Below are 19,702 nucleotides of genomic sequence, written 5' to 3'. Positions count from 1 at the left end.
TTCTCCTATGTGCCCTGGCCGGGAATCGAACCTGGGTCCCCCGCACGCCAGGCCGACGCTCTACCGCTGAGCCAACACGCCAGGCCGATGCTCTACCGCTGAGCCAACCAGCCAGGGCCTAAAACACTTCTTAAGAGTGATATCACTCCATTACTGCCTCTCACAGAATCATATACCTTTCCTCCATAGCAATTTTGTGTTTGTGATTTTTTTATTAATATTTGTTTTCCCCACTAGACTATGGGCTCATTGAGGTCAGGGACTAACTCAATATATATTTATTTGATCATTTTATCTCCAGCACATAGCACAGTGCTGGGCAGGTAGTGATCCCAATAAATATTTAGATATACACAAATGAATGACCAAAAAAATCAATGGCGGGAAACAATCTTCCACAGTCTTCTAGATATGTGTTCATTTGAATATAACAAAATGTGGCTGCCCTTATTAACAGGCTTTTCTGAAATAAGTTAGTTCTCATAACAATCTTACTAAACTGGTGCTATTATTATCCACTGATGAGGAAATCTAGGCATGTAGAGGCAAGTCACTTGCTTAAATTCCCATTAGTAAGGGGGGAGCCAAGCTTCGGGTAGTCCAAATTTGGAGCACACACTCCTGACTCAAATGTACTCACTGTTAGGGGAGTTGCTGGTAAACGACCTGCTCTTTGGATGAAACTACCTCTCTGGCAGTGCATGTTGAACATAGAGAGCTATGGAAACGTTACAAATCTGGGGGGAAGTTTTATCCACCAGCTAGACTCCAGAGTCGCAATTCCTCTGCGGGAAGAAACCTCTAGAAACACTGCAATATTCTGCATGCTACTTCTGCTCAAAAGACCACATAGACAGGATCAATGGGGCAGATCTTGAGCCAGATGACCTCCATAACTGGACGACAAAAAAATGGTACAAATGGAATCCAGCTCACAACTTGTTTAAGAATTCTGACATTCTGATTCAAGCTCACCCTCACCTGGAAAAGCAAACCTGATTTCATCTGAAATACCTGCCCTTGTAATCAGGGATTTCATAACATGCTGCCATCAGATTTACAGCTGACATTCTTGACAAGTGACACCATGCTAGTGACCATTCCAAAAGTTAAACTCTTATCGATGTTTAAAAAAAAACCAAAACCATGTACTTTTGAAATTTTCTTTTAAGCAGAAATTTTCAATTGAATTTCTTTTTTTACTTGAAATATACAATCTGGATTTATTTATAAACTTTTCAGGTACTGGCTACTATTTTTTGCAAGAATATGAGCAACAGCCTGACCTGTGGTGGTGCAGTGGATAAAGCGTCGACCTGGAATGCTGAGGTCACCGGTTCAGGGCCCTGGGCTTGCCTGGTCAAGGCACATAGGGGAGCTGATGCTTCCTGCTCCTCCTTCCTTCTCTCTCTCTCTGTCTCTAAAATGAATAAATAAAAATCTTAAAAAAGTAAAATAGGCCTGACCTGTGGTGGCGCAGTGGATAAAGCATCGACCTGGAAATGCTGAGGTCGCCGGTTCAAAACCCTGGGCTTGCCTGGTCAAGGCACATATGGGAGTTGATGCTTCCAGCTCCTCCCCCCTTCTCTCTCTCTGTCTCCTCTCTCTCTCTGTCTCTCCCTCTCCTCTCTAAAATAAATAAAAAAATAAAAATAAATAAAAAAAGTAAAATAAATTTAAAATAAATAAAAATCAATAAAATTCTAAATTTTGCCTTAAAAATATATATATATGAGCAAGAAAGATCTAATTGCTTATTTAATAAAAGGTTCCCTGTCTCAAAAAAAAAACAATAAAAACAAAATTTTGTATGTGAATTTGTGTGGATGCTAATAAGTACTTTTTGGAATCTATGACCCAAAAGGAATTAGAAATCACCAGTCTCTAGGTTGAAACCGTCATTTATGACTTTGGAGCTGAGAAGTGGGTTGTTTTAGGGTGAATGTTTGGGAAGAGTAGGGTTTTGTTGAAAGTCTTTGTGGAGATGATTGCCATAAGTCCCTCCTGACTCACTCTCTGTACCTCTAGCTCCGCTTGGAACCTCTGGTAACTGACCCGTGTGGAATACATCGTGACCGCCCCGGTTTGTGGCTTCCAGGCAGTTCCTCTAAAGCACACTCTTGCCCTGCAGCCCCCTTCTTTCAGCTCCCAGTAGCTGACCCTTCCTATTGCCCTTTTAGGCCTGATGGCAGCTGTTCCTTGCTAGCCATCATCTTTTACTTTCCTTAAACTTGACCACCCCTCAGTAAATGATCTCTTTAATAACCTTTTCACTGTGTTTTCTATTAGGACCCTGCTGGTTGTCTGTCTCTCTTCATCCACTTTGCCTAGTCAGGAAGATAGTTTTAAAGGGATAAAAAACAAAGTGAGCTATAGCACTAAAGACCTACATCACCCAAAACCTGGTCCATGAAAGAAATCATTAATAAGCTGGATTTCACACCTGACTAGGCAGTGGTGCAATGGATAAAGTATTGACCTGGGATGCTGAGGACCCAGATTTGAAACCTCTAGGTCGCTGGCCTTAGTGTGGGCTCACCAGCTTGAGCGCAGGGTCACTGGCTTGAGAGTGGGATTGTAGACATGACACCATGGTCACTGGTTTGAGCCCAAAGGTCACTGGCTTGAAGCACAAGGTTGCTGGCTTGAGCCTAAGGTCGGTATCTTGAGCAAGGGGTCACTGGATCAGCTAGAATCCCCTGGTCAAGGCACATATGAGAAAGCAATCAATGAACAGGTAAGGTGCCACAACTATGAGTTGATGCTTCTCATCTCTCTCCATTCCTGTCTGTCCTATCTCTCTCACCCTCTCCCTATTTAAAAAAAAAAAAAAAAAAAAAAAAAAAAAAAAAAAAAAGCTGGACTTCATGAAAATTAAAAACTTCAGTTCTGTAAAGACAATGTCCAGAGAATGTGAAGACAAGCCACAGAATGGAAAAAAAAATATTTGTTAAAGACACCTAGTAAAGGAATGTTATCCAAAATATACAAAGAACTCTGAAAACTCAGCAGTAAAGAAATAACCAAATTTTAAAATGAGTTGGAATGAATTGTTGATATATGAAACAACATAGATGAATACAACTCTGAGTGAAAGAAGCCAGACAAAAAAGAGTATACGTTAAATGTTTCCATTTTCTTAAAACTCCAGAAAATGCAAACTGATCTATGGAGGCAGAAAGATTGTTTGGGTGTGGGAGAAAGGCAAGAGAGAGATTATCAGAGTGCACAAGGTGGTTTTGAGGGTGATGAATAGTTTCACTTTCTTGATTGTGGTGAGGATGAGTTCACAGGTATAGAGATAATTAAAAATTTATCAAAGTGTACACCTTAAAATGTTTAATTTGTCATATGTCAATTACATCTGAATAAAGCAGCTTCAAAATAGAGACAACACAAGATACACAGTTTTGCAATTTATGGTTCTTCGTGAACAAACATATATATGATTTTATGTGAAGTGAATAATTAAGATCAGTTGTACTAAATCTCACCAATAATAGAAAAGTACCTAGTTCAACAAAAATAATGCATTAAGCCTGACCAGGCGGTGGCGCAGTGGATAGAGCATCGGACTGGGATGCGGAAGACCCAGGTTCAAAACTCTGAGGTCGCCAGCTTGAGCGAGGGCTCATCTGATTTGAGCAAAAGCTCACCAGCTTCAGCCCAAGGTGGCTGGCTCAAGCAAGGGGTTACCAGTCTGCTGAAGGCCCGGGGTGAAGGCACGTATGAGAAGGCAATCAATGAACAATTAAGGTGTTGCAATGCGCAACGAAAAACTAATGATTGATGCTTCTCATCTCTCCGTTCCTGTCTGTCTGTCCCTGTCTATCCCTCTCTCTGACTCTCTCTGTCTCTGTAAAAAAAAAAAAAAAACAAAAAAACAAACCATGCATTAACACATCATCCTCTCTTTTTTGTTTTTTGCATATTCACTTATGTGATAGATCTATAGTTGTTTTTTATTTTAGAGAAAAGAGTGTGTGTGTGTGTGAAAGAGAGAGAGAGAGAGAAGGAGGGAGGAGCAGGAAGCATCAACTCCCATATGTGCCTTGACCAGGCAAGCCCAGGGTTTTAAACCAGCAACCTCAGTGTTCCAGGTTGATGCTTTATCCACTGCGCCACCACAGGTCAGGCCATAAATGTTTTTTCTTCAAGATAACCTCTGACTTAAGATTGGTATAATTCAATATTATAAATAAAAAGTCAGTTATTTTATATAGAGGTGGATTTAATGGTGGGTGCTCTGGGCCCCGACTTCTGAAGTGCCCCGCAAAACCTCAATTTTACACTTTTTTTTCTAATGACACAAGTTTGGTTTCATATGTGCAATTTTGCTGTGGACCAGCGCAGCTCCAAATAACGGTGCGGAATTAAGGAAACACACTTTGTCAGAACAAAACCGGTGGGACCGGGAGGACTCCTCAAACTGCCTGGCAGCATCTGAGTGCCTCACAGCCCCAGTTTGCTTTATTATATAGACCTATGCAAATCAAGGACCCTGATACAAAGTTGCACATCAAAGGCTAAGACAGGAACTCTCCCAAGGCAAAAACAGGATATATTAGTGAAATTTACAAACATCTGAAACAAACAAAGAGTCAGAGGAAGGGCATGTATATTGCTTCCTGCAACCCAAGGAAGGAAGTGGAGTGGGTGCAAACACTCAGCATCAAAGCCAAATATGGAGATGGAGGGGGGAGAACTTAGCCCCCTGCCAAGCCTCGAATCTATAATGGCTTTTTGCCATTACCGGTCCACAACATATCCCCCTTTTCTTTTTAATTTGTGCTGAGATTTGCACTCATCTGATTTTCTAATTTGGAGGCAGATGGAAAAAATACAAAACAAACACAAAATTAGTATAGCCAATGCTAACAGATACCCAAAACAAGTATACTAATACATCACAGTGATTAAAGCCTTTAAGCTAACTCTTTAAGCTAATACAACAAGAATCTATAAAAGAGTAATGTCCTTAAAGTGTTCACCAAGTCCAAGTTGGCACCGACACCATTCCAAATCTCTGCAAATGCAACCCAACCCCAGTTTAGTCCATCAAAAATTGTCACAGGAGCAGGAGTCCAGGAAAAGTCCACTTTCAGGAGAAGTCCTCATGGCACTGGAATTGCCGTCACACTTCCACACTCTGCAGTTAGCGTCAAAGTCCCAATGACCGCTGCTCCCAGCTGGCAATGACCCAGGTAGACTGGAAAAGCCATCTGCAGCACGCATGAAGATGGAGCTTCCGTTTTCCTCAAGCTGGAAAGATGAACCCAGGGGTCCTATACTGGAGCTTTACAGCCATGGGGTGGTGAGGAGAACCTTGGGATACACTAAGGTGGGTGGCAGAGGTAAATTTGTAAATTGGCAAAAAAGGAAAAAAGGAGCTCTGAATTAGGAGTAGGTCCTAGCCTAAAATATGAGTGAGGCATTAAGGCAGGAGGAATAAAGGAAAGACTATATATTAATCAAAGCAGCAGAAAACAGGACTATCAAAACCCACAACAGAGATCTTCGAGGGAAGAATAACAAACCTGAATATTCAGGCAAGACATAGTTAAGTGGCCCTTGTGTAAATGAGACCAGTCTACCGGCTACTTGGAAGAAATACCACAGGCTCGTCCACAGTGTCATAGATGGGGCCGACGGCCCTGGGCACCTTTTAGCCTTCAGTGGCAAATCCCAGTATTCTGGGCAAGGTTAGGTCACAGGTGGCTGGAGCAGGGCTGGAAGAGACTGAACCCTCCCTTAGAGGAATGAGGGGGAAGCCTACCTTCCAGTGTTCCTTCTTCCTCGCAGCAAAAGCATGTATGCCTGGCAGGCTTTGGCTTAAATGACCATCCTTTCCACTATTGAAGCAGGGCCCTGATGAAGTTCCAGTTGGAGTGTTGGAGCCTCTGAGGGTGTATGCCAAGAGCTAGTATTTTACCTGATCTCCTTTGGGCTTTTTTGGCCTCTTGTTACCTTAAAAGCCATGCTCAGAAGATCTCGCTGAGGGGCTTGAGAGTCCCTATCTGCCTATATATCTGGAGCTATTCAGAAAAGAACAAAACAGTGTTATTAGCTGGAATCAAATAAAAATAAAAAAGGGGTGGTAGTTTGCAGGACAAAAATTTTGGCATCTCTTGTACATCAGCATTCAAAATAAACTGTTTGAAGTAAAAAGTATGACAGGGTAGACCTGCAGGAGCTTTTATTATTTACAATTGAATCTTCAAGCAAATGTTGAGCACACTTTACAATATTTTGACTTCAAAGATTGCAAGAAATTCTTGACTTTGTTAACTTTTAACAAAAATAGAGTAAATGCACCTTCAAGCAATATTCCCACACTTATCAAAACACCCCTTAATATTAATTAACAGGTATCTTAAAGAGTACATATCAAAACTAAATAATCCCAGTGTGATCTTCATTATTCTTTTATAGTAAAAAAAAATCTTTACACTTTTATTATGTAAATTTATGCTGTCCCAAGCCTTCCATTTGCGGCCTGGAGCAGCCTGGCCAAACCAGCAAGTCTTTTGGATCCAAAATGAGCGCACTTTACTTGTTCCAAACAAAATTATATTTATATAGGGAAATGAAATTATCCCCATTTTGTTTTCAATACTACAGCCGGCACTTCCAAAACTATTTTCACTATTACTTTTCATGTAAAGACTTAATTCAGGCCTTATAAACAAAAACATTTAGACATTATACAAAGACTTCACATACAATCACACAAATCAAGAGAGAAACCCAGGGTTTTAGAGATTAAACTATGGCCTGCTTAATCTTAAGTAGGGCTAACTTAATAGGAACATAATAAGGATGTATACTAAACAGAGATCTCTCTCGAAAAATCTCAAGACGGCCGTATGAGATTTCTGTTCAGCAACACCCAAAACAGGCCCCCCTTTTGCCCTCTTTTCAAGCAATGGAGCAGGAAAGAAATAAAATGATCTAAAACATTTAAAAAATTAGATAATAATAATTGAGAAAGGGAAGAGAGCATAGTAAGTCTTATGCAATTGCTCTTGTGAAGTGAGTCTCTCATCTAGAATCATGGTGTCTCACCAGTCGTTCAGGGATCCACCAAGGAGCTTCAGCAGACCTAGGAAAAACACACACATATCCTCGGCCCCATAAGAGAACAGGGTCTGGCCCTTGCCAGATTCCTGTGAGTGGGTCCCTCCATCGCACTTCAAGGAAGGCTTTCCTTGCAGGGTTCCAGAGTCTCTCTGCTGCTGAATGACCCTGTATGTCAGTATTCAAAAAACAAAGTAAAAAAGAGCATGACAAAGAAGATTTGCAGGCGTTTCCTACTTAAGTTGCTATTTTGCTTCTAACTCTGAACACACCTCACAATGTACTAACCAAATCAGTAAGACTTAAGGATCTACATTCTATTCTATTTAAATTTAAATGAGTGCTCCTTACAAGTTCTAAAAACACCCCATTTTTTCTAAATATTAGAGCCAGCATTTCCAATTTTTGCATGCAAAAAAACCTTAATTCAGACCTTAAAAACAGACATATTTTGACAACATTAAACAAAGACTAAACAGAGACAAGAATTAGATGAACCAGACAAACCAGAGAGAAACCCGGGATTTCAGAGCACATCCAGATTAGAAAGATGCCTGCCTGATATTAGTCAGGGCATTTTCTGACAGAGACTGAAGGATGTGACTAAATAAAATCTCCCTGAGAAAATTTGCTCTCGGCAGCTGCTGGGATATTTCCTATAGTCAAATCCAACACAGGTCCCCTGCCTCAACCTCCAGGCAAAGAACAAGAAACAAAATGATAGTTCAGAAGATCATAGCCAAAACATTAAAGAAAATCAGATCAGGACAGGAAAAGCTGTAACTTTCCTAATACCTGAATCTCCTATCCATTCTCAAATTCTATAATTGCTGTAACCAGCTCAGGTTGACTATGCTGAGATTTTTCTCCTACCTCAACAGCCCCTTCATGAAAGTCCAACTTCCACAGCAAATAATCACCACCGGAGAGACAAGCACAAGCAATCACCTTCCAGTCATTTGGGGGAAGAACCTTTGCACTAATAGTATCTAATAAACCAAGTGAAAAAGGGGCAGTAGGCCCATACTGAACACAAGCAAGTTTAAGCTCTTTCAGAGTTCTAAAAGGTACAGGTTCATGTTCTCGCACTAATCTCTCTGTATCATCCTGTCTTTCTACAACAGGAAAACAGGTAAAGACATCATTTATTGTTTCCCCTACATTTTGAGCCTGGTAATCAGCCTGATAAGGGAACAGAGGAGCAGAGGGTTGAATGTAGGAAGGAGCTGAGGGCAGCAGAGGCCCCGCGGCTAAGGCAGCCATAGCTATGGATTTTTCATCCCCCCTGTCATCCTCAGACTCCAAGTTATCCTTGTATTCACATCCCTCTGTTTCCAGCTCACCCTGATACTCTTCAGACAATGATTTGTCTTCATACAGAAACATTCCTACATAAAGGTCCCTTACTTTTGACCCTATCTATCCCATATTCTTTTACTCCCAACTACACTTTCCCCAAAAACTTTCTTTACTCACTGTGCGCTCTTCACTTTGGGGAGTTCCGTCACCTTCCTTCAGTTTTAGTTTCCTCGTACTCATACTCAAGTCTTCTGTTCGGGCACCACTTGCCGCGGACCAGCGCAGCTCCAAATAACGGTGCGGAATTAAGGAAACACACTTTGTCAGAACAAAACCGATGGGACCGGGAGGACTCCTCAAACTGCCTGGCAGCATCTGAGTGCCTCACAGCCCCAGTTTGCTTTATTATATAGACCTATGCAAATCAAGGACCCTGATACAAAGTTGCACATCAAAGGCTAAGACAGGAACTCTCCCAAGGCAAAAACAGGATACATTAGTGAAATTTACAAACATCTGAAACAAACAAAGAGTCAGAGGAAGGGCATGTATATTGCTTCCTGCAACCCAAGGAAGGAAGTGGAGTGGGTGCAAACACTCAGCATCAAAGCCAAATATGGAGATGGAGGGGGGAGAACTTAGCCCCCTGCCAAGCCTCAAATCTATAATGGATTTTTGCCATTAATGGTCCACAACACAATTTTAACATTAATAGTACATAATTTTTTTGTTTATTTAAAAATATGGTTAACATGTATTTTTATTTTCCCTGTCTCTCTTTTTAAGGGGGCCCAATATTTTCTTCTGCGCCTGGGGTCTCAACTGACCTTAATCGCCTCTGATTTTATAAATTTTGTTATACTTCTTAGATATTTCTCCATATCTAATTAGTTTAACTCTATTTTTATCTTAAATTATTTGGAAATAGAAATGCTTATTGAAATATATTTAAATGCTAATAATTTTGATGCCTGTATCTCTTTTTATTTATTTATTTATTTATTTATTTATTCATTTTAGAGAGGAGAGGGAGGGAGAGACAGAGAGAGAGGAGAGACAGAGAGAGAGAAGTGGGGAGGAGTTAGAAGCATCAATTCCCATATGTGCCTTGACCAGGCAAGCCCAGGATTTCAAACCGGCAACCTCAGCATTTCCAGGTCGACACTTTATCCACTGCACCACCACAGGTCAGGCCCAATGCCTGTATCTCAAAGTCAAACAGATCTGAGTTTGAACCATTGCTTTGATTATAGATAAAGTGTCCTAGCTTTAATTTATTCAACAATAAAACAGGACAAAATGGTACCTACAGGTTAGGGTTTTCATGAAGAGTGAAAAAGATAATTTATTTAATGTAACTATCAATAGAAAGTACTCAACAAATGTTAGTTTCCTTCTCTTTGATTCTTCTAAGCAGACTGTTCCATAATAGGGTGTAATCTGCTATGTAGGTAGAGGAACACAGGTGAGAATGTTTCAGGTACTTTTACCAGATTAGGCCTTACAGTTGAGGCCAATGGGGAAAGGGTCTATACATTCAAAGAGAGAAGCTAGACACATCACCTGGGATAACCAGGCTGGTCCAACAGCTAAGCACCCACCAGGAACCTGGAAATTCATTTAGAGTCGATTTCCTGCATGGCATTCCTGAGAAGAGAGAGCACTGCAGTTGTATGGGCCCAAGGCTGCATTAAGATCTCAATGCAGCCCTGGCCGGTCGGCCTGGCGTGCAGGAGTCCCGGGTTCGATTCCCGGCCAGGGCACACAGGAGAGGCGTCCATCTGCTTCTCCACCCCTCCCCCTCTCCTTCCTCTCTGTCTCTCTCTTCCCCTCCCGCACCTAAGGCTCCATTGGAGCAAAGATGGCCCGGGTGCTGGGGATGGCTCCTTGGCCTCTGCCTCAGACGCTAGAATGGCTATGGATGCAACAGAGAGACGCCCCAGAGGGGCAGAGCATCGCCCCCTAGTGGGCGTGCTGGGTGGGATCCCGGTTGGGCGCATGCGGGAGTCTGTCTGACTGCCTCCCCGTTTCCAGCTTCGGAAAATGGAAAAAAAAAAAAAAATGCAGTGTGCAATGACTAAGCATTCTTCTTTCTCTCTCTCCTCTTTCTCAAAAATGAATAAATAAAATCTTAAAAAAAATTTTTTTTTTAATGGTCTGACCTGCGGTGGTGCAGTGGATGAAGCTTCAACCTGGGATGCTGAGGTTGCCTGTTCAAAACCCTGGGATTGCCTGGTCAAGGCACATAGGAGAGTGGATGCTTCCTGCTCCTCCCACCTTGTCTTTCTCTTTCTGTCTCTCTGTAAAAATGAATAAATAAAATCTAAAAACAAAAAAAAATTAAAAATCTAAAAATAAAAGAATTCTCATATCACAGAAGCCAGGTGGAGTTTGAGGGCACAAAGGCTGGTGCCTGAATAAGCCAGAGGAGGGTGACTGGAACTAGCAGCTAAGTCAGGACCGGGAGACAAGACAGGAGAAGGCCTGCAGTCTATCTATCAACTGGTTGTAAGTATTTTGAGTTACAATGAAGCTAGTAAATTCTCATGCCAAAATCAGAAATACTCTCACAGACTAATGTCAATGTAAAACAGTTTTCACACCTGTAAGCATTTTTATGAGTTTATTTGAGCCAAACTGTGGCCAGGAAGCAAAGTCTCAATGGACTGAGAAAATGCTCTGGGAAATGGTGCTTTTACCAGTTATTTTATACAGAGACAAAAAAGGATTACAGGAATTGATTGGTTTGGTGATAGATTAGGGAGGTGGGAGAAAGCAAGGTGGAGGAATATCCGGGATTGGATAAAAAGTACTGACACTTCTTTTACATAGGCAGGAACGAGATAGTTCATAGTTAATTAACATGGTAACAATAACAATGGGGGGATTTGTGGGTTCCTGCCCTGAGGGTGGGGCAGGAAAAGATTACCTGCTTATTATCAGGTACAATATTATAGATGCAAAAGACAACAGACAGGCTAGATTCGTGGTGGGATTCAAATAATTTAACAACCAGTTCTCTGCTCTAATGACCATTTTAAGTATAAAAGGAGATATATACTGTACTGAAAGGTAGTTTATTATTTCACCCATTTAATACTTAAATAAGAACAATAAAAGAGGTACACAAAACTAGATTATGTTATAAGAAATAGTTTTAAAATATTAATGAAAAAATAATACCTGAAAAAAAGTAATACAAATTGTCACCCTCTGGTTGTTTGACAATTTTTCTCCTTACATTATATGTTTGTTTACTGAAGTAACAAACACAAGGGAATTAAAATGTAGTATTTCATCAAAGGTATAATGAGTTTTATGAAATGAACAAATAAATATTACAAGCATAGTTCCACCAATTCTTTTTCACCTGTGGACATAATGAACATTACTACAGGTGCTTAGAATAATATGCTATTGCACAGATGAATGTTAAAAAAAGAGTAAAGAATGTCAATTTGTGATCTCCACGTTGGGTGGCTGCCCAGGCACCCACCTCAGAGAGAACCCTGATTACAAGTGCCGTTTTAACAACCGGTTTGCTCAACTCAACAAAAAATTAGGTATCGGAATCGGCTGAACCCTACCGCTGCTTCCCACACCCCAGCAAGCCTGCACGTGTTCTTGTCTTTCTCCTTCCTAGGCTGCAAGGGCCCTTCTCTCACCTCTGTAACTTGTTTTCTGAATCCATGCAGCTTGGCTTCTACAACTCACTGCTACCTCTGGGACTTTAAATGAACTTTCACTGTGTTTGAGTCTTGGCTCTATATTCTTCCTTAGCCAGAACTCAAGGACCAAGGTCTAACATTTGGTGCCATTTGCCATCAATATAAGTAAAGAAAATCACAGAGAGTAATACCATTGAACTCATTAACTATTAGTTTGGTTGAATCAAATACTTTCTATAATCAAAAACAGCTATTCTCGCCCTAGCTGGATTGTTCATTTGGTTAGGGCACTGTCCTGATAAGCAAAGGTTGTGGGTTTGATTCCCAGTCAGGGCACATGCAGTAAAAGAGTGATGTTCCTGTTTTTCTCTCTCTCTAAAAAAAAATTAATAAATCAATAAATAAATTTTTAAAAAATAGAAGCAGCTTTTTTCTGTTGCCAGACCATCAGGTACTTCTGGTGCCTTGAGATAGACTGCTATATTTATTTTTTCACTGCAGGCTGATACCCACTATCTCAAAAGCCCCGTGGTGCCAAACTCAAATTTATTTACATACAATTGTTTTTTAAATAGCCTGAACCATCAAAATTTTAGTCACTTTGCACCTGCCTGCTTTGCGGCACCCCACAGACTTCACCCAGCATCTTTACTTACAGATAAACTTGCAGCAATAAGCCCCCGAGCCAATGCTGCCAGGGGGGCTCTGAAAACCCAAAGACTCCATGTTAGCCCCCTCTCTCATTCTTCTCTCCGCTGGGGGTCCATCGCCTTCCTCTTCCTCTGGATTGTGGCCCTTGACAGTAAGCATTGGAGTGGTCTCATGCTGGGAGGGGAACCGTGTGCTCAAGTGCTAGCTCTGTGTTACTGCTCTTCTTGGTCACCTTTTTCTTCGGTTAGCCTAGGATTTTATTTTATTATTTTTTAAAACAGAGACAGAATCAGAGGGATAGATAGAGACAGACAGACAGGAATGGAGAGAGATGAGAAGCATCAATCATCAGTTTTTCCTTGTGACACTTTAGTTGTTCATTGATTGCTTTCTCATATGTGCCTTGACCATGGGCCTTCAGCAGACTGAGTGACCCCTTGCTCCAGCCAGTGACCTTGGGTCCAAGCTGGTGAGCCTTGCTCAAACCAGATGAGCCTGCGCTCAAGCTGGCGACCTCAGGGTCTCGAACCTGGGTCCTCTGCATCCCACTCCGACACTCTATCCACTGCGCCACCGCCTGGTCAGGCTAGCCACGGATTTTTTTAAAGCCTTTCATGGACTAATGACAGATTCAGTGGGAAAATGACAAAATGCTGCCAATTATGAGTGAGATATAACTATAGAAAGAAATATTGTGAAATACATCTGTTAAACAAAATTCAACTGAGTACATTTGAAGAGCTAACTGGCTTTCCTAAGGATTCATAAATCATGCAACACCCATCTGGCAACTAGAAGGGGTGCATGAAATGGAAGATTTTCATAGAGAGAAGGGTGGGCAAGGGAGCAACTGACAAAAGAAAGGGTTACTTTTAGACCAGGACATCTTTGGGGGGGAAGGGAATGGCAAGGGTTTTTATCATGCAGATTGCCTCTTCCTTCTTTGGTGGGGAGGTGTGGAGAGAGGACACCCCCCCACTCACACACACACATTAATTTACTGGTACTTGACTGGAAAATTCCAGACTAGTTGGTTAAGATTACACTTCTGGGAGACCTTGAAACTGCAGTAAGATCCATCATTAAATCTAAGGTCGCTATCGTGGGGTTTTTTTAGCACAAGTGATGCCATTTTGGGTCCATGATTTTCTCTTTAACATATCTGAAGTTCAGTGATTGCAATCTGAGACTATTAAGGAGAGAAAAGGTGTAGGAATTTTACAAAGATTCAGAAGATGTCAATTTGGGCTAAGTAGCCAAATAAGTTTCAAACAAATGTATTTGTTCCTATTGCCACGAAATATTCAACAGGAATAGGCCATGATCTTCATTCTGTCATTTACTAATTGTGCAAACTTGAGCAAAATTTTCATTTACAGTCTTTGAACTTCCAGCCATGTACGAATAAAATGGAGATAATCATACTTACTGTGAAGTTATTGTGAGGAATTAGCACGTGGTACCTATTAGGTTTTCTATATTTGTTAACTTCACCCTAGATATGATGGTAACATATTTTCTTTACAAGGGTTCAAAGTACAATTACTTATGATGATATATGTCATTGATCTTTATAAACAGGGGCATTGTTTTCAGTAATAATTTACTAAAAAAAATCTTAATGGTTCAAAAAGTAGAGATGGTCCAAGTCACTTGCTTACCAAAAAGACTATTCTTATAGCCTTCCCCTCAGCTCCATGTCTTAAAAGAAGTCTTTGCTCAATCACATGAGTTTAAGAGTTTTCTTCTGGCTTTCAGCCCTGGTTAGGCTTCATTTGGAAGACAATGTGGTCTAGTGGCTAGACAGAACAAAGATCTTGAAGCTGGCTGATTCCATCACTGTGTAAGGGAGGCTAGCCATAAAATCACCCATGCTGAGACTCCTGACAAGTCCTTTGACCTCCCAAGCCCCAGTCAAACCCAGGACAACAGAGTGAAATGTGCTAAAGTCAGGTTGCCTCTTCCTTAGAGTAAAGCATTTTAAACGGGCCAAAGCAATGTGAGAATTTAAAAAACAAAACAAAACAAAAAACTATAGGCAAAATGAACTCCAAATGCAATAGCAAAAAAATGAGAATAAAAATATCATTGGTTCACATAAAAAACCAATATTTGAATCATGGAATAGCGATTCCCCAGGTCCTTCATGCTAGATATTTAAGCTCCCATGATGCCAAGAACTGTAAATTCTGATGTCTCAAGTGTAGACTCAGAAAAACAAATGGAAGGGATTACTTATATACGTAGAAGAATCCCCTTTCGATCCAAACTTGTACCATGTGTGGGAAAGAAGATGGTCTATTTTTCTTAGAACCTCACATTGAACTTCATAACATTGTGAAGATTTTTGTTTTAAAGTGATCTAATCCAAGGCAAAGACCTGGAAAGTATTTGCTATAGGAAGAAGCAGGAGGGAAGAATGCAGTAAGACCAGAGCCTGCATCCTGAAAGATGCCCAGCGTCTATAATGATTCACCCTGCATTCTAGGTCCCAGATAACATTTGAAACCCATCAAACTGTTTGAACATACACATAAATGTGCAACATCCAAAAATCTCTATAACACATGCCCAAGGATCTAATGCCATCTAAAGGAAGCTGTGGCAAATTGCAAAATAAATACGTGACTTAAAACTGGATACAAACATAAATAAGATGTTGTTAGTTTAATATTATTAATAATATTAATCATTAGGCTTAATATTATGGAGCTAAGAACAACAAATCCTCTATTGATTCTGTTGGGGAAGAAAAAGAATTTTCCTTCTACCCTCCTAAATTCTTCTGGCTGGTCTAATAATATTCCGGTGACACACAGCAGATTAACAGGAGACAATTGCATAAGGAAGGATGTCACATAAACATGAAAAGTTTTCATGTAAAGCGAATTGAGGTATACATGTCATTCTGAACTACGGAGAGGAGAAGGAAGTAGGGGGTCTGAGACTTCAAAGAGAAGTAAGGCAATCCACAGGGAGATGAAAGTTAATATTTAGTGAACAGTTGTTGAGCCATCTTGAAACAATGGGATACAGAGAGGACTTTGATAAAATGGGCCTTGTTCAATTTCTCCTTGTCTACCACACCTAATTCATATTAAACTATAGTGATCTATGGTAGTAAGTCCCTTCTTGGAGCAGGCCCTCTATCTTAAAGTCTTTTAGGCAGTTAGGGATACGGTCAAAGGTTTTTCCTGAGTCTTTCCTTTCTTGAAAATAACCAGCTTAAAACAATCAATTTCCCAAAAAGGCATATTTTGGGGTGGCTGCCCACCCTCAATTGCATATAATACCTATTAAAGCCAATAAAGCTTTTGTCCAAAAATTTCACATAAGCAAAATTAAAATACAAATAAGAGGCAAGAGGGGGAAAAAGTGTGAGAGCGTGTGTGTGTGTGTGTGTGTGTGTGTGTGTGGCGTATGTTTATCATGGTGATAAATCAAATAAACATAATTAAAACTGCACAGGGAATAGTCTTTTTAAAATGTGATGCTGCTGAACTAAAGGTGGAAGCAACCCAAATGTCCATTGATAAATGAATGGGTAAGCAGAACATGAAACAAAATGTGGTGTAATCCTGCAGTGGGATGTTACCCATCTTTCAAAAGGAAGAATTCTGAGCCATGCTACAACACAGAGAGGGGAGTCAGTGTTTAAAGAGTTCCAGTTAGGGAAGATGAAAACGTTTTTGAAATTGATGGTGGTGTTGGTTGCACAACCATGCGAATATACTAATTACCCCAGAACTCTACACTTAAAAATGGTTATAATGGTAAATTTTATGTTAAGTATATTTCACCATAATAAAAAACTTCAATGCTTGTGTGAGAGGGATAAGATACATTAATGTACTGTTGATGGATGGAAAAAATGATGTCATATTCCTGGAAAATAATGTGACAATATGGAACAAGAAATTCTTACATGGTTATACCCTGTGATTTATTAGTTCTATGTCCAGGACTCCATCCAAAAAATATGTATGTAACAGAGATATGTTCAAAGAATTATGTACAAGGATGATCATCAAAGCCTTATTTATAATAGAGAAAAATAGAAAACAGCTTACAAATCCTCTAACAGGGGAATAGATAAATAAATTATAGAAGACCCATTTAGAATAGTGTGCTGCAATTAAAACTATGTTTATGAAGAATGTAATGATATGTAGAATTAAGTTGAAAAAAAGAGAATCCTTATTTATTTTTGTTTGTGTATTTTACAACCATTCTAAGAATTTCTTGTTAATTGGGAAAATATGTACATATATATATATATATAATTTGTGATGATGAAAGAGTTGAATTCTCTATTTCATATTTATTATAAAGTTATTTTTATTTAAGTAAAGCCTCAGTAATTCATGTCACATTACAGTAATGGTGAAGACAAAATGTTTTTTACTATATTCTGTTTTAATTTAATGAGAAATCTGTAGAGACTGTTTAAGGCTTTGGTTGAGATATAATTAGTTCTTTATGGCCCTGGACAGTTGGCTCAGTGGTAGAGCATCAGTCTGGCATGTGGGTGTCCTGGGTTTGATTCCTGGTCAAAGCACATAGAAAAAGCAACAATTGCCTGACCTGTGGTGGCGCAGTGGAGAAACCGTCGACCTGGAATGCTGAGGTCACCGGTTCGAAACCCCAGACTTGCCTGGTTAAGGCACATATGGGAGTTGATGCTTTCTGCTCCTCCCCCTCTTCTCTCTCTCTCTCTCTCTTTCTCTCTGTCTCCTCTCTCTAAAATGAATAAACTAAACAAAAAAAAGAAAAAGAAAAAGAAACCATCTACTTCTCCCCCCCTCCTCTCGCTCTCTCTCTCCCTCTGTCTTTCTCTCTTCATGGTTCAATTGGTTCAAGCATGTTGCCCTGGATGCTAAGGATGGCTCCACCTCAGGTGCTAAAAATAGCTTGGTTGTGAGTAGTCTCAGATGGGCAAAGCATTGGCCCCAGATGGGGGTTGCCAGGTGGATCCTGGTCAGGGCACATGCAGGAGTCTGTCTCTCTATCTCCCCTCTTCTCAATTGGAAAGAAGAAGAAGAAAAAATACTAGTCTTTTATTTCACAGAAAAAAATTATTTGGACATTCAAATGTTTAAAAAATTCATACCATATCTATCACTATGAGAATCCAATATGAGTGAAATTGTAATAGGACCTTAATACTATAAAACAAGGCCAGCATCAGTGGCTGCAGCTCAAGGGTGGAGAAAAGGCTAAAGAGGACCAAGGTCCTTGATCTCAAGCTTCTTCCAATGACAGGGTAGCTCGTGTTTGCTGGAGAGAGAAAGAGCCATTCTCCATGGCTTGGTTACCAATCTTTTTTCTTTTTTTTTTACAGAGACAGAGAGAGTGATAGAGACAGAAAGGAATGAAGAGAGATGAGAAACATCAATCATCAGTTTTTCATTGCAACACCTTAGTTCATTGATTACTTTCTCATATGTGCCTTGACCGTGGGCCTTCAGCAGACTGAGTGACCCCTTGCTCCAGCCAGTGACCTTGGGTCAAGCTGGTGAGCTTTTTGCTCAAGCCAGATGAGCCTGCGCTCAAGCTGGTGACCTCAGGATCTCGAACCTGGGTTTTCCGCATCCCAGTCCGATGCTCTATCCACTGAGCCACCGCCTGGTCAGGCGGTTACCAATCTTTTTTATCTTTCATCTCATATTGCTTCTAGACCCACAGCTACAGTTGGGTGCCAACATGCCCCAGGGTCAGAACTGCAAAAATCTGATTTAGAAGGAGAAAACTGCGTCCTGATACATAATACAGACTAAACTATTATAGGCTCAGATCCTTCAGAACAAAGGTTGTAGGAATCCAGTCAGGTAAAGAATCCCAACAGTGACAGTGCTGGATGAGGACAAGAAGATTATGGAATGGGAGGTGAAGGAAGTGATGAAAATCATCCTTGGCCTTGTAACAGTTATAGAAATAAGAGGGGTAGCGCCCTGGCCGGTTGGCTCAGCGGTAGAGCGTCGGCCTAGCGTGCGGAGGACCCGGGTTCGATTCCCGGCCAGGGCACATAGGAGAAGCGCCCATTTGCTTCTCCACCCCTCCGCCGCGCTTTCCTCTCTGTCTCTCTCTTCCCCTCCCGCAGCCAAGGCTCCATTGGAGCAAGGATGGCCCGGGCGCTGGGGATGGCTCTGTGGCCTCTGCCCCAGGCGCTAGAGTGACTCTGGTCGCAACATGGCGACGCCCAGGATGGGCAGAGCATCGCCCCCTGGTGGGCAGAGCGTCACCCCCTGGTGGGCGTGCCGGGTGGATCCCGGTCGGGCGCATGCGGGAGTCTGTCTGACTGTCTCTCCCTGTTTCCAGCTTCAGAAAAATGAAAAAAAAAAAAAAAAAAAAAAAAAAGAGGGGTAGCAGCTATGCCACCCCCTTTTTGTAAAAACACATACTCACTATCTATCTACCTATCTATTTATCTTTTCTATGTATACAGATACACACCAGATTGTTATTTCTTACAGATTTTTCCCCCTTTCTCTTCCTCACTACATTGAGTGAGAACTGGTCACCAGGACTCCGAGGCGCCACATCAGGGAGGATTGCATATCATCACCTGGAGAACCTTTAGGTGTATACCATGGCTGATAGCATTTTGGTCTGGTCTCCCCCTTGCTGAGAAGATGTCAATCTTTTTGTTTGCATGATGGATGGTTGCTTCATGTTAGGCAGAATTATAAAGGTACTCTTCTCTTGGTCTAAGGGTAAGAATGGATGCTGGAGAGCAAAAAGGGCTAGACTCTGCTCTCAGATGCTCTACTCTTCATCTCATGGTTCCTTCTCCCACTAGCTTCAACATAGGTCCAGCCAATCAGAGGTACTGGCAGAAGAATGGAGGACAAGAGGAGGGAAGAAGGTAAATTATCTCTAACTTTGTTTCATGCAGCACCTGCAGAAGTTGTTATTCTTGGTTTTGGTTCTTGCCAGGAAGCCCTTTCTGTCCCAGCTCCGGGGTAAGCTGAGTATCCTCCATTCTAGCCCATTTTCTGGACTTTGGT

Source organism: Saccopteryx leptura, chromosome 1, assembly GCF_036850995.1.
Source record: "Saccopteryx leptura isolate mSacLep1 chromosome 1, mSacLep1_pri_phased_curated, whole genome shotgun sequence".
Lineage (NCBI taxonomy): Eukaryota > Metazoa > Chordata > Mammalia > Chiroptera > Emballonuridae > Saccopteryx > Saccopteryx leptura.
The sequence above is the reverse complement of the archived record's forward strand: the minus strand, read 5'-3'. Positions refer to the sequence as shown.